The sequence below is a fragment of the Poecilia reticulata genome, chromosome 13 (assembly GCF_904066995.2).
Source record: "Poecilia reticulata chromosome 13, P_reticulata-male-v2, whole genome shotgun sequence".
NCBI lineage: Eukaryota > Metazoa > Chordata > Actinopteri > Cyprinodontiformes > Poeciliidae > Poecilia > Poecilia reticulata.
The window spans coordinates 32966508-32981507 of record NC_088842.1 but is presented as its reverse complement, the minus strand read 5'-3'; positions in this window follow the sequence as shown (position 1 = coordinate 32981507).

The window sequence follows — 15000 nt, the reverse complement described above, 5'->3', positions numbered from 1 at the left end:
CTGACATCAGATGACATTGGGCCCCTGACATCAGATGACATTGGGCCCCTGACATCAGGTGACATTGGGCCCCTGACATCAGGTGACATTGGGCCCCTGACATCAGATGACATTGGGCCCCTGACATCAGATGACATTGGGCCCCTGACATCAGGTGACATTGGGCCCCTGCCATCAGATGACATTGGGCCCCTGACATCAGGTGACATTGGGCCCCTGACATCAGATGACATTGGGCCCCTGACATCAGATGACATTGGGCCCCTGACATCAGATGACATTGGGCCCCTGACATCAGGTGACATTGGGCCCCTGACATCAGGTGACATTGGGCCCCTGACATCAGGTGACATTGGGCCCCTGACATCAGATGACATTGGGCCCCTGACATCAGGTGACATTGGGCCCCTGACATCAGATGACATTGGGCCCCTGACATCAGATGACATTGGGCCCCTGACATCAGGTGACATTGGGCCCCTGACATCAGGTGACATTGGGCCCTGACATCAGATGACATTGGGCCCCTGACATCAGGTGACATTGGGCCCCTGACATCAGGTGACATTGGGCCCCTGACATCAGGTGACATTGGGCCCCTGACATCAGGTGACATTGGGCCCCTGACATCAGGTGACATTGGGCCCCTGACATCAGGTGACATTGGGCCCCTGACATCAGGTGACATTGGGCCCCTGACATCAGGTGACATTGGGCCCCTGACATCAGGTGACATTGGGCCCCTGACATCAGGTGACATTGGGCCCCTGACATCAGATGACATTGGGCCCCTGACATCAGATGACATTGGGCCCCTGACATCAGGTGACATTGGGCCCCTGACATCAGATGACATTGGGCCCCTGACATCAGGTGACATTGGGCCCCTGACATCAGATGACATTGGGCCCCTGACATCAGATGACATTGGGCCCCTGCATCAGATGCCATTCGGCCCCTTACACCAGGTGCCATTGGGCCCCTGACATCAGGTGACATTGGGCCCCTGACATCAGGTGACATTGGGCCCCTGACATCAGGTGACATTGGGCCCCTGACATCAGATGACATTGGGCCCCTGACATCAGATGACATTGGGCCCTGACATCAGATGACATTGGGCCCCTGACATCAGATGACATTGGGCCCTGACATCAGATGACATTGGGCCCCTGACATCAGTGACATTGGGCCCCTGACATCAGGTGACATTGGGCCCCTGACATCAGATGACATTGGGCCCCTGACATCAGATGACATTGGGCCCCTGACATCAGGTGAAATTGGGCCCCTGACATAAGAGGACCTCTGGCCCCTGAAATCAGATGACATCGGGCCCCTGACATCAGAAGACATTGGGCCCCTGACATCAGTGACATTGGCCCTGACATAGATGACATTGGGCCCCTGACATCAGGTGACATTGGGCCCCTGACATCAGATGACATTGGGCCCCTGACATCAGATGACATTGGGCCCTGCATCAGATGACATTGGGCCCCTGACATCAGGTGACATTGGGCCCCTGACATCAGGTGACATTGGGCCCCTGACATCAGGTGACATTGGGCCCCTGACATCAGGTGACATTGGGCCCTGACATCAGGTGACATTGGGCCCCTGACATCAGGTGACATTGGGCCCCTGACATCAGGTGACATTGGGCCCCTGACATCAGGTGACATTGGGCCCCTGACATCAGGTGACATTGGGCCCCTGACATCAGGTGACATTGGGCCCCTGACATCAGATGACATTGGGCCCCTGACATCAGGTGACATTGGGCCCCTGACATCAGATGACATTGGGCCCTGACATCAGGTGACATTGGGCCCCTGACATCAGATGACATTGGGCCCTGACATCAGGTGACATTGGCCCTGACATCAGATGACATTGGGCCCCTGACATCAGATGACATTGGGCCCCTGGCATCAGATGACATTGGGCCCCTGACATCAGGTGACATTGGGCCCTGACATCAGGTGACATTGGGCCCCTGACATCAGGTGACATTGGGCCCCTGACATCAGGTGACATTGGGCCCCTGACATCAGGTGACATTGGGCCCCTGACATCAGGTGACATTGGGCCCCTGACATCAGGTGACATTGGGCCCCTGACATCAGGTGACATTGGGCCCCTGACATCAGGTGACATTGGGCCCCTGACATCAGGTGACATTGGGCCCCTGACATCAGGTGACATTGGGCCCCTGACATCAGGTGACATTGGGCCCCTGACATCAGGTGACATTGGGCCCCTGACATCAGATGACATTGGGCCCCTGACCAGCTGCTGTTATCTGACCCATAAAAAGCGTCACAGTTTTAAAGGCTGCATCTGCTTTGCTTTCTTTGGTTCAATCCTGATACCAGCTCAATATTTACTGCTCATGAATTTATCATCCAACAGTCCACATCCAGGATGCTAGTAGGTGGTTTAATGTTTTCTATTAGTTTAGATACTGAAATGTCTCCACCAACGAGCAACAGTCTAAAGCAACGAGCAAAACACACATAAAGTTATCCAGACTTCTAAACATGCTAGTAGCTGCATTTTATTCAGGCTGCAGTTTGTAACTTTAATAAAAACATGTTTCCTCCATATTTGTTACAGCTGTCACCATGTAGCAGTTATGAGACAGATAATCTGTGGAAACAATCAATCTCCTCCATCTGCTTCCTGAATTACTGGTTAAAGTGATGCACCGTTCTGACCAAAACAACCAATCAGAACCAGGAGGAGGGTCTTAGTGCTGTCAATCATCCTCATTCACTCACTGCTAAATGTGCTAATGGTGGAGAAACAACTTATCATTACAGGAAACCGTTTATCTGCCATCATTGGTAGCTATGCTAACTAAACTGAACATTTACAACAGGCTATGCTAACTGCAGAATAGCACAGAGCGAGGGGAGGGAGGATGAGCAGCACCACATGAGGTTGTGATTGACAGCACTAAAACTCTCCTGCCTCTGGTTGTTTCCAGCACTGGGAGAAAGCAGAGGAAACAGATTTTTCACAGTTTACCTCTCATACCAAACTGTCACAACATAATGACAGTTTTAACAAATATGTGGAAAAAATATTTATATAAAAGTTACTGCAGCTTTAATTTCACTCAGGAGAGGACGGATCAGGAGGGACGTGGGTTGGAGCTGCTGCTGACTGACTCATCTGTTAAGTGGTAAAAGGGACAAGTTAAATGAATATGAATATGTTGGTAATTTGTTTCCTTAATTCATTAAATGCTGTGAAATGGAGGCAAACAGTCTGTAGCTAAGCTAATTATGCTAAATGGTTGATAATCTCACACAGTCTACTCACCTCTTGGAGAAAAACTGGGTTATAAATTGAACATTTCCACATTTTGGCTACAACTCCCCCAGATTATTAAAGATGTCTCATTTTTATAAAATATATTTTTTTTAATGGCATCAATAACTGTTTTCTAACTGTTCTATTTGTTTTCCGTTGCGTTTTCTATTGAAATTCCCAATTCTTCTTCTTACTAAAATATCTCGGAACGTGTATTAATTCCACGGGCCGCCATCATTCCCGTTATCCCGGGTTTTTGACTTCCTGCTAGCTTAGTGCTGGCTTCCCCCTCCCGGACTCACAGCTGCATGAAACTCTCCCTCTTCAGGGACATTTCCTACCTTCTTACCGGGCAGCAGCAGCTAATCTGAACTCTTCCTCAATCTGTCCCTGGTCACGTCTTTCTCATCGTCCTCCTCTGACGGTAATAAATCCCCCGAATAGTTCATTCTCCCTCCTTCTCTGCTCCAGCGGGAAAAGTTTGTGTGGTAATTAACATATCTGTTAGTTTGACACATTTTCTGAATGGGCTTTTTAGCTTTTGTTGTAGTTTTTCTGACCCGCCCCGCCTCGTATCCGTTCCCTTTACTCGGACTCCGGTTAGCAGCTAACCGTTAGCAGCTAACCGTTAGCCGTTAGCTGAAATGGCGTTATTTATAACCTTAGAGGGGAGGGGCGGGCCAAGGAGAACCGAGGGATTCCATTGGTTAAGCCGTCAATAAAGTCAGCCAATGGGCTGTCACGGTCGATAAAAACGCTATTTAACATACGTGGGGTTGTTTTTGTTGTTAAATTATGACAGCGGAGGGCCGACAGATAGGACAGTAAATGCATCAGTCTGTAGTCCAGACAGTCAGCCCTCCCCTGGACACAAGTTCAAACTCAAGGCAGATTTTGTCTTCTTTCTGTTCAAATTGTCAACCCACCACAGTGGTAGGTGCGTTGCTCCAATTTACACGCCACTTCAGATTTTTACCCGCTTTTGGCCAGTGGCGGTGCGAATTTCCACCCCTGGTGGAAACGATGGAAACAGTGGAAACAAATGTTTCTATTGTTTCCATTTCAGGTTCATGCTGTGGAGTAGATTAAGATAACATGAGATATTTACCCTTGGGGGGAATCACTGGAATCTGGAATCACTGGAATCTGGAATCACTGGAAATGGTGGAAATGGTGGAAACAGTCACAAATAGGTCAATTTGTGTCTAATTGAGGTTTTCTGGTGGAGTTTCTGCTTCGTGTTTGAACGGTTCTTGTTCAGTCAGTCTTTGTGGTTGAAGCTGAGATCTGGTCTCTCCATCAGTTTATCACATAATGCACGTGTGCTTCACGTTGCGGCGCAGAGGAAGAGATATTTACCACTGCAGAAAACTCTGCTGATGAAGGAAACCCTGAAGGAGATGCAGGCTCTGCTGAATGATTCATGGTGAAAAGAAGGCAGCATTCAGCACAGAAAACAAAGACACATGGATTCATGCATGCATGAGTGCTTCTAAAACACACTTAGCCCTGACCACACACACACACACACACACACACCACTACCATGATCTGACACACACAGTGTGCTCGGGTGAGCCGGCCGGACGTCTGCTGTGGGACACTGTGCAGCGTGTTGTCAGCGTCCTGACTGGGACATGAGGACGGTGGACTCGCGGTGTCTGAGAGGATGAGTGGGACGGTGTTTGATGCAGAGGCAGCCGGGTTGGCAGCGTGGGCTGGAGGTACGCTCAGCGCTCTGCAGGGGTAAAAATACGTCTGCATCTCTGGAAAACGGAGCAAACATGAGCTGGACTGTTTTCATCTTTAGCTGCTGAGCTGAAACCAACAGTGTTGAGGTTCCAGTTTCAGGACCGCTTCACTAACTGAAGGTCCAAACCTCCGTCTGTCTCCGGCCCTGTCTACTTCCTGGATCGGCCTCATCACTCATGAAAGACAGTCGCTATGCTGGGCTGTGTAAGAGTTTCATGGTCTTATTTAGACGTTAAAGAGAGACATCTCACTTCTCACTCCAAGTCTCAGACCTCCAGTTAAACGCTGTTTGCTATGACTTAAAATAAATAAAACCTGGAAAGTTCCAGTTCAGTAACTACAGTGATTTTCCTGTTTCCAGTTATTCATCTGGGGTCGAGGAGGAGAACGGATTCAGACATGGAGAAGATAAATGTTTGTTCCTGAGGGACGGGTTAGTTCAAGTAACAAAGCTTCATAAAGGACCAATCACAGCGCAGGTGAACCTGATGAGATTTTAAAAACTGGAGCCATGTGACCAAACGCTAACGTGGCTACAGGGCCGGATCCACAAGAATATTTATGGGGTGGCAGGAGGGGGGCAGCATATGCCAGTATGTATATCCCAGTATATATCCTGAAACATAATTTGCCATATTATATATATACCCATGTTTTCCTGTAACTTATAATTAGTAATATTTTGACATTTCCTGTCATCTGTAAATATAAAAACTCGGCCAGGCTGACAGGTTTTCGGTGGAAACCTGCGTGAGCAGAGCAAACGTGGTGGAGGGTTGATGAATTTTACAAAGAAACATGGATCCTCACAGGGTTTGATGCAAATGTCCATAAATGTGAGCCAACATGAGCGAAATGTGCCGAGGTCAACTTCAGAGATCAAGCCACGACGGCGTGCGCTCAGACGCCAGCGGCACATGAAGCCTGGCAGCCTGCCAGGCCTCCTGAAGACTGACGGGCTGATGGGGCCCCTGGTGTGGGGTCAGAGGTCAGACTTGGAGGTATGGTAAGAATTAGGTTTTGATTAAGGTTTGGGAAAATGTTAGTAAATGGATTTAGTAGATGAAAGTCATTTCAAAGTCCTAATGTGTGTGAGGTGCAGAGCATTGACGCCTGTTAGCCCAATGCTAACACATTCTTGCATCAGCACTTCTCCTGTTTGCTCCAAGTTGAAACTAAACTCCAGTCATCAGCAGTAAAACTTCCTGCTCTGCATGCCATTAGCCCATTTAACAACTTTTGGGAAATCAGATGGAACCGCCTGAAAACCTCGCTGTCCTCCGGCCCGGAGCTTTGGTGGGTCATCGGGGGTCAGGGTTCAGCTCTCTGCTGGTTGAAGCGGTGTAGTTAAAGTACTGGTCCATGTCTGGCTCAGACGGTGATGCCAGGCGGGAACGTAGAGGATGTGGGACCCAAAGCTGCAGCACAGAAACATTTCCACCATCCGGGTCCCATCAGGTTTTATGAAAAGCCTGTGGAGGTCCAGTGAGTCACCGGTCTGGTTCTGATCTCCTCGCCCTGTAGATGTTCAGCCAGAACTCGGGCTGTGGTCCAGATGCTGACCCGGCAGAACCTCTGATGGCATCGCGTCAGACCTGCAGCAGGTCCTGAACTCCTCTGGACTCTGGACCGACCTGAACCCTGGACTCGCTGCAGAGGAACGGCCTGAACCAAGCCGGGTTGGATCCGAAGGGTCCGGTCGACCCGGGGTGAGAGGCTGACGGTGTTTCCATGGCAACAGCTCTGCGCTGACTCTGTGATGAGGACGCTGTGAGGACAGAGCCGGCCCTTGGCCTCCGTTACAGCCGGCACGGGTCCGGTCCTGGTGGGTCGGGGGTTCTGTGGATCAGAGGGGGCTGTGTTGCCCCTGAGGTTTAGCTGAGGCGCCGCTAAGCGAGACGTTAGCGATGCCATCTGGGGGTCAAAGCGTCTGGTGGGTCTGCAGCCTGAGAGGATCCTGATGCCTCTGCTGAGACGCTCTGGAGGAAGTTGAGCAGAGAGAAAGACGCACAGCAGGAGGCGAGAGGAGCCAGATACAGCAGCTGTGGGGGGGCAGCAGCTCTGCAGCACATCTATTTTTGCTCATCATTTGCATGGCTCGTTCTCCCAGCCGGCTTCCACTGTCTCTTCTAATCACACTCCATCTCTCACGCCTCCTCCTCTGCGTGTTTATTAGTCATCTATCAGATAACGGCGTGTCGGTGCAGGAAACTCATCTGTGTCATTTGTTCTGCTGCTCTGCCCGTGTTCACTCACATCCGTTTGTCAGGCTCCTCTTCTGCCTCCTGCGTCTCCTTGAGGGCGGAGCCTGCGGCTTGGCGAGAGGCTGCAGGGGGGAGGAGGAGGTGCTGGATGACTCAGTGGGTCCAGAGATCTTCACCCGGCATCAACTCTCCTCCTGCTGCACTCAGGAGAGACGAGCCGTTCGATCAGCTCGGTTTGATTCGGACCGCCAGAGATTTTCCTCCCTAACCCTAACCATAACGGCGTCGGGTCAACTGGACATTTGTCTTAAAGGGCCAGTATCATGTTTTACAGCTCAGTCCAGTAATTATGTCACCTTCAGGTGTCATGAAAATACCATTTCTATCAAACATGACTTATCACATATGTGAAATCGGCCTCCGTCTCTTTAAGAGCCTCCATGCTCCTCCATGCTGCCGTTTCCGGCTGTCGCTCGGAGCTGAGCTGGTGTTTGCTGACGGACTTTCCTGTCTGACCGTTTCCAGCTCTGCCTCCGTCTTTGGCTTTAAATCGTTTTCATCTGATTTGCTAGAAATGAGAATCAGTGAGTCGGACCTGAACCGGCCTCCTGCTCTCTGGCTTCAGGGGTCCGGAAGGGTTGACCTCTGTGCTGGATGACGGCCAGGTGAGTCCAGTCTCTGAGCCTGAAGCTGTCCTGGCGGACCTGAGCTTTGACTAGGCCGTTCTACAGGCTGGACGCCAACCAACCAGACCCAGCTCATGGCTCCTCTTCAGAGGTTCTGGTGGGTCCAGTTGGTCTGAGCTTTCATCTGAGGTCCAGATTTTCTCCGTGTGGTGGTCCAGACGAGATTGGAGCAAATGAAACCAGGATGATCAGGTTCTGCTCTGGTCTCTAAACGTCTGATGAGCTTCCAGGCAGAACCGCTGAGTGGAGCGAGGTTCTGATGATGGGAGGTTCTGATGGTCCGACTGCAGCAGGAACCTGCTGCTCCTCACATCTGGGACCAAAGAGCCAAACATTCAGCTTTCAGCTTCAAAACATGGGAATAAAATCGGCTTCATGATGGACGGCTGGTCGAGCTTTCTTCAATATTTCATGAATCTAATATTTTATATCGCGTTTACACGACTCTGAAGCTGCGGCGCCTCATCTCTATAAAAATGATTATTTGCTAAACTGTCAGGTTATCATGACAGTTAATCTGTAAAAAGATGGATTTCCTTCCCCTCCTCCCGCTGAAGAACTGCACCGCTCACATCAAATCAACCAATCAGAGCCAGGGGAGGGTCTTAGCGCTGTCGATCAGCATCGTGCTACATGTTAAATAATGATAAATGTGGGCTGTGAGCCAGCCGCACCGACTGCAGCTCCACCCGACGGGCTGGAGGGGGCGCTGCGCACCCGGCCCGTCGCAGGTTCGAGTCCCGACCTTTTGCTGCACGTCTCACAACCTGCTTTCCTGTGAACTCTGTCAAATAAAGGTCACCAAAAACAGCCCTGAAGATCCAGTGTGATTAAAGAGTTTATCAGTAGATTCATGCCTCAGTCTGGACCAGAAGTTAGCAGGAAAATCTAGAAAAGCCCCGAGTAGAAAGCTGTTGGAGGCTGAAGTTCAGCTCAGAGACCGAGATGCTGGCGTCGTGGCAGCAGGGGGCGATAGAGTCAAAAGGGCCGCAGCTGTAACTCGGTCTGTCCAGGCTGGAGGCCGTTCTCAGCTCTGCTGACCGAACCTGCAGCTCCTCCGGTACCAGGTACGTCCACTTCCTCTCTCTTTGGCCACAGACTCAGCTGCTGTCGCCTCGTCTGTTTCAATGATTCCAGTTTCTCTGGGTCTATCTGAAGCCGCCTCTGCCTTTCTGTTGGGTTCTCTGATTGGTCGACACGTTTTACCAGGATGCAGTGAAGAACTGAGCCTGTTGGTGTCCAGTTGCTGTCCAGTTTCTGTCCAGTTTCTGTCCAGTTGGTGTCCAGTTGGTGTCCAGTTGGTGTCCAGTTGCTGTCCAGTTGGTGTCCAGTTGGTGTCCAGTTGGTGTCCAGTTGGTGTCCAGTTGGTGTCCAGTTGGTGTCCAGTTGGTGTCCAGTTGGTGTCCAGTTGCTGTCCAGTTTCTGTCCAGTTGCTGTCCAGTTGGTGTCCAGTTGGTGTCCAGTTGCTGTCCAGTTTCTGTCCAGTTGCTGTCCAGTTGGTGTCCAGTTGGTGTCCAGTTGGTGTCCAGTTGGTGTCCAGTTGCTGTCCAGTTTCTGTCCAGTTGCTGTCCAGTTGGTGTCCAGTTGGTGTCCAGTTGCTGTCCAGTTGCTGTCCAGTTGGTGTCCAGTTGGTGTCCAGTTGGTGTCCTGTTGGTGTCCAGTTGCTGTCCAGTTTCTGTCCAGTTGCTGTCCAGTTGGTGTCCAGTTGGTGTCCAGTTGCTGTCCAGTTTCTGTCCAGTTTCTGTCCAGTTGGTGTCCAGTTGCTGTCCAGTTGCTGTCCAGTTGGTTTCCAGTTGGTGTCCAGTTGGTGTCCAGTTGGTTTCCAGTTGCTGTCCAGTTGGTGTCCAGTTGGTGTCCAGTTGGTGTCCTGTTGGTGTCCAGTTGCTGTCCAGTTGCTGTCCAGTTTCTGTCTAGTTGCTGTCCAGTTGGTGTCCAGTTGGTGTCCAGTTTCTGTCCAGTTGCTGTCCAGTTGGTGTCCAGTTGGTGTCCAGTTGCTGTCCAGTTGCTGTCCAGTTGGTGTCCAGTTGGTGTCCAGTTGCTGTCCAGTTGGTGTCCAGTTGGTGTCCAGTTGGTGTCCAGTTGGTGTCCAGTTGCTGTCCAGTTGGTGTCCAGTTGCTGTCCAGTTGCTGTCCAGTTGGTGTCCTGTTGGTGTCCAGTTGCTGTCCAGTTGCTGTCCAGTTGCTGTCCAGTTGGTGTCCAGTTGCTGTCCAGTTGGTGTCCAGTTGGTGTCCAGTTGGTGTCCTGTTGGTGTCCAGTTGCTGTCCAGTTGGTGTCCAGTTGCTGTCCAGTTGCTGTCCAGTTGGTGTCCAGTTGGTGTCCAGTTGCTGTCCAGTTGGTTTCCAGTTGGTGTCCAGTTGGTGTTTTCTGGGGCTGCAGCTCCATCACAGTCCAGAGCTTCATCATCTCATAACTCAGAGCTGGACACACCGACAGGAGGTCTCCAGCTCTGCATCTTTAGAGTCCCATCAACCATAGAGACTCCATGTCATCAGTGACATCACGGAGGGCCGCAGTCTGCTGTCCAATCACCAACCAGCTGCCATCCCTGAGGCTTTATGATGATGTCATAACAACTCCTATGTTTCTGACTCCAACACTCCATCAGTCCAAAACGTCTCCAGGTTGATGTTTAATGGAACCAGAGTCAAAACGGCAGGAATTCATGTGGACCAGCATCAGACCCTCTGATTGGCCACGCAGCCCGGCGTTAACGCCATCAATCAACATTTCAGCTGCAGCTGCTGAGGCCTTTCAGGGGCCACAGTGTTGGATGAAGAGCCGCCTGCTGTTTGCTGCTTCAGGTCAGAATAAATCAGCAAACAGAAAAAACCTTCTGGCCTTCAGCTGGTTTCCACCTGATCCGCTGGTTTTCACGGTTTTCACGGTTTTCACCTGATCTGCTGGTTTTCACCCGATCCACTGGTTTTCACGGTTTTCACGGTTTTCACGGTTTTCACCAGATCCGCTGGTTTTGAGGCGTTTGGTTCTCTGGTTGCTGGTTTTGCTGCAGATTGTTCTGTTGATCTGTTGAGTAAATCCTGTTTGATGCAGTGAAACATGATTATCTGTCGCTGTGATATTTTCAGAGCAGAAAATAAAACGCTTCAACAGTCAGTAAACCTGCCGCCGCAGAGAAAACATGAAACCGACCATTGAACTCTGAATATAATTCAATTAAACTGCTTCAAATAATAATATAATGAACCTTGTATGAAGATGAACGCTGGCTCGACCCGGACCGCCATCAGAACCGACCCGACCTGCGATCACAGCGACTAACGTCCGTCTGAGTCACCGGCGCTTTGAAACCCCTCAGGCCCGCTGGAGCGGATCAGAACCAGAACCTTCCGTCGCTGCGTTGTGCAGCAGGGTGGTGGAGGTTCCCTTCCTCGGCTCTGATTGGCTCTGATCTTAACAGCCTCGTTAACTGCCATGGCAACAGCAGGGATCGTCTTCCTCTGCCTGGTTAAAGTTTGATGACATCACCTGGCAGCTGATGATGAAATATGAATAAATCGTGACTCCGAGCTTCAGCTCAGACATCGACTGGGTCAGAACCTGCTCAGGTCCAGTCCTGCTTCTAAACACAAACATGGAGGAGCCTGGAGGAGCAGAGCACTAATTACAATCTGAACATCATTTCATCAGATCTTCCTCTGAGCCTGGAGCCATGTGGACCCGGTTCTTCCTCAACTGGAACTGGTTCTAAACCAGTTCATGCTGAACTGGTTTAGAACCAGTTCAGCATTTGCAGATAGAAATGGAGCTCAGACATGAACTTTTTATCATCGTTTATCTGAATTCAACATTGAAGACATCCATGAAGGTCATTATGTAGATGAGTCAGCATACGTCCTGTTGCCTAGCAACATGTTTCACAGAAATCACAGCTGAGTTTCCACATCTGCTGCTCTCTTCCTATTATTTTCTAAAAGTTGTAGAAAACCAGTTCAGTGAAATGATCAGTTGATGAAATGATTCTAAACATCTGGAAACGGCCTAGTTAAAGGCTGCCAGTTAAACACATCCAGATCCACAGACGAGTTCTGGGCTTTAAAATGACGATAATAAAGTCATGAATTCATATCTTGAGCAGCAGGACGCAACACGTGTATGGAATAAACATGAACTGCCTCCAAAACGCCATGTTGCGAGTGGCATTTAGCATTTACTACGGCTAAGCTAACAGCGGCTTAGACCAGCATTTACCCTCCTGGTGGCCCAACATGGTTCTGATGGATCCTTACAGGCTGGTTCTGTGAGGTTCTGTTCCTGCAGACTCCTCTCCTCCTTCCAGACGCTCACATTTGTTAAATGTCACATTTAATTGTCTTCCTGATCTCCTCTCAGCTGAACTTGTTCCATTAGTCCTGATGAATCATTTCATCGTTCAGCGCCGTGATTCCTGCTCTCTGATTGGCTGTCGTCAGGATGACCTGCTGCTGGGGGCTGCATGTTGCAGATCTGATTGGTGGAAGTTCTCGTGATAGATTCCTTAATTTCCCACCTTCCTGATGGACCCGGTCCAGTTGGATGGACCAGATGGACCCGGTCCAGTAGATGGACCAGATGGACCCGGACCAGTTAGATGGACCAGATGGACCCGGACCAGTTAGATGGACCCGGTCCAGTTAGGTGGACCCAGACCAGTTAGATGGACCAGATGGACCCGGTCCAGTTGGATGGACCAGATGGACCCGGACCAGTTAGATGGACCCGGTCCAGTTAGATGGACCCAGACCAGTTAGATGGACCCGGTCCAGTTGGATGGACCAGAAGAAGCCGGTCCAGTTGGATGGATCCGGTCCAGTTGGATGGACCAGATGGACCCGGTCCAGTTGGATGGATCCGGTCCAGTTGGATGGACCAGATGGACCCGGTCCAGTTGGATGGATCCGGTCCAGTCGGATGGACCAGATGGACCCGGACCAGTTAGATGGACCCGGTCCAGTTAGGTGGACCCAGACCAGTTAGATGGACCAGATGGACCCGGTCCAGTTAGATGGACCCGGTCCAGTTGGATGGACCAGATGGACCCGGTCCAGTTGGATGGATCCGGTCCAGTTGGATGGACCAGATGGACCCGGTCCAGTTGGATGGACCAGATGGACCCGGTCCAGTTGGATGGACCAGAAGAAGCCGCTCCAGTTGGATGGATCCGGTCCAGTTGGATGGACCAGATGGACCCGGTCCAGTTGGATGGATCCGGTCCAGTTGGATGGACCAGATGGACCCGGTCCAGTTGGATGGACCCGGTCCAGTTGGATGGACCAGATGGACCCGGTCCAGTTGGATGGACCAGATGGACCCGGTCCAGTTGGATGGACCAGATGGACCCGGTCCAGTTGGATGAGCTAGCTGGACGCCCAGCCTGGACGTCTCTCAGCCTTACTGTTGATGTGAACAGCGCCGAGTTTTAAAACCTGATGGTTACACCGACGGGCCGCGGACGTCCTGCCCTCTGCGGCCCGAAGGGTTCTGGACTTAAAACCAACCGGACCAGAACCACATCAGCCACAGGTTGACCTCACCGTCTGCTTTTATTCATCCGTGAGAATCAGCTGAGCGTCCTGCAGGAGGACAAGGCTGAGTCCAAGTGGATCTGCAGGATCACATCCGGTCAGTCAGAACCAGAACCAGAGGTCCGGACCCACCGGTCCAGAGTGTCTCAGCTTTAGATGTTCAGCTGAATGCAGTCATATCTGACACACACACGGCTCAGCAGGGTCCAGTTCTGTATCCGCCGGTGCCGGTTCTGATCCGGTTTCTGTCCTTGTTTATTTCAACAAGGAAAAAATAAAAACACTTTTCATTTAAAGGCGACTTTAAAATGTCAGCAACGTTTTAGAAGAAACATCCTGTGAGTCACTGGTTCTGAGTGGAGCTGATGCTCGTGAATCAGCAGGAGGTCAGAGGTCAAACCTTCATCACAACACGTAGGAGACTTCAGACACGTTTCTCAGTTCGTTTCCTCAGTCAGACTCGTCTTCCTCTCCGGCGCCATCTGGACGTCTCTCCGGGACACGAAGGTCCGGGTCGTCTCCAGCTACCCGGATCTTCAAGTTCTCCACAAACTGCTGAGAGGAAGACCAGCAGCTCCGGGTCAGACCCCCCACTGACCCGGAGGTTCCCAGTGCTGCAGCGACTGGTTTCTGTGGGAGGAAAGGTCGTGACCTGGATCAGCAGCCTGGTGAAACTCTGAACCTCCAGCTGCTGAAACCGTTACTGGAGGGGAAACGGATAACTGCCACCACGCCTGTAACCTGTTCAGTCATCCAGCCACCGGGGGGCGCTGCTGGAAGATGCTGGCTAGCAGGGCTGGAGTGGAGCGGTTTCCCTTAATGCCCCGAAACTCGATGAAGACTTGATATGGACTCACCACATTCAGCAGTGAGTTGTTTGGATCCTTTTTGACGTTCATTTTGCTGCTAGAATCTGGTTGTAGGGTTGAGCAGCGCCGCGGTGCGGAACGCCACCGCAGAGTTTGGCTACCTGGAGATGTTGGTGTTTAAAACGGTCGGTTCTGATGGACAGCTGGGCTCGTTAACCATGACCCCCAACTGTTAACCATGACCCCCCACTGTTAACCCTGACCCCCCACTGTTAACCCTGACCCCCCACTGATAACCATGACCCCCCACTGTTAACCATGACCCCCAACTGTTAACCCTGAACTGTTAACCATGACCCTCCACTGTTAACCCTGACCCCCCACTGTTAACCATGACCCCCCACTGTTAACCCTGACCCCCAACTGTTAATCCTGACCCCCCACTGTTAACCATGACCCCCCACTGTTAACCATGACCCCCAACTGTTAACCCTGACCCCCCACTGTTAACCATGACCCCCCACTGTTAACCCTGACCCCCCACTGTTAACCATGACCCCCCACTGTTAACCCTGACCCCCACTGTTAACCATGACCCTCCACTGTTAACCCTGACCCCCACTGTTAACCCTGACCCCCCACTGTTAACCCTGACCCCCCACTGTTAACCATGACCCCCCACTGTTAACCATGACCCCCCACTGTT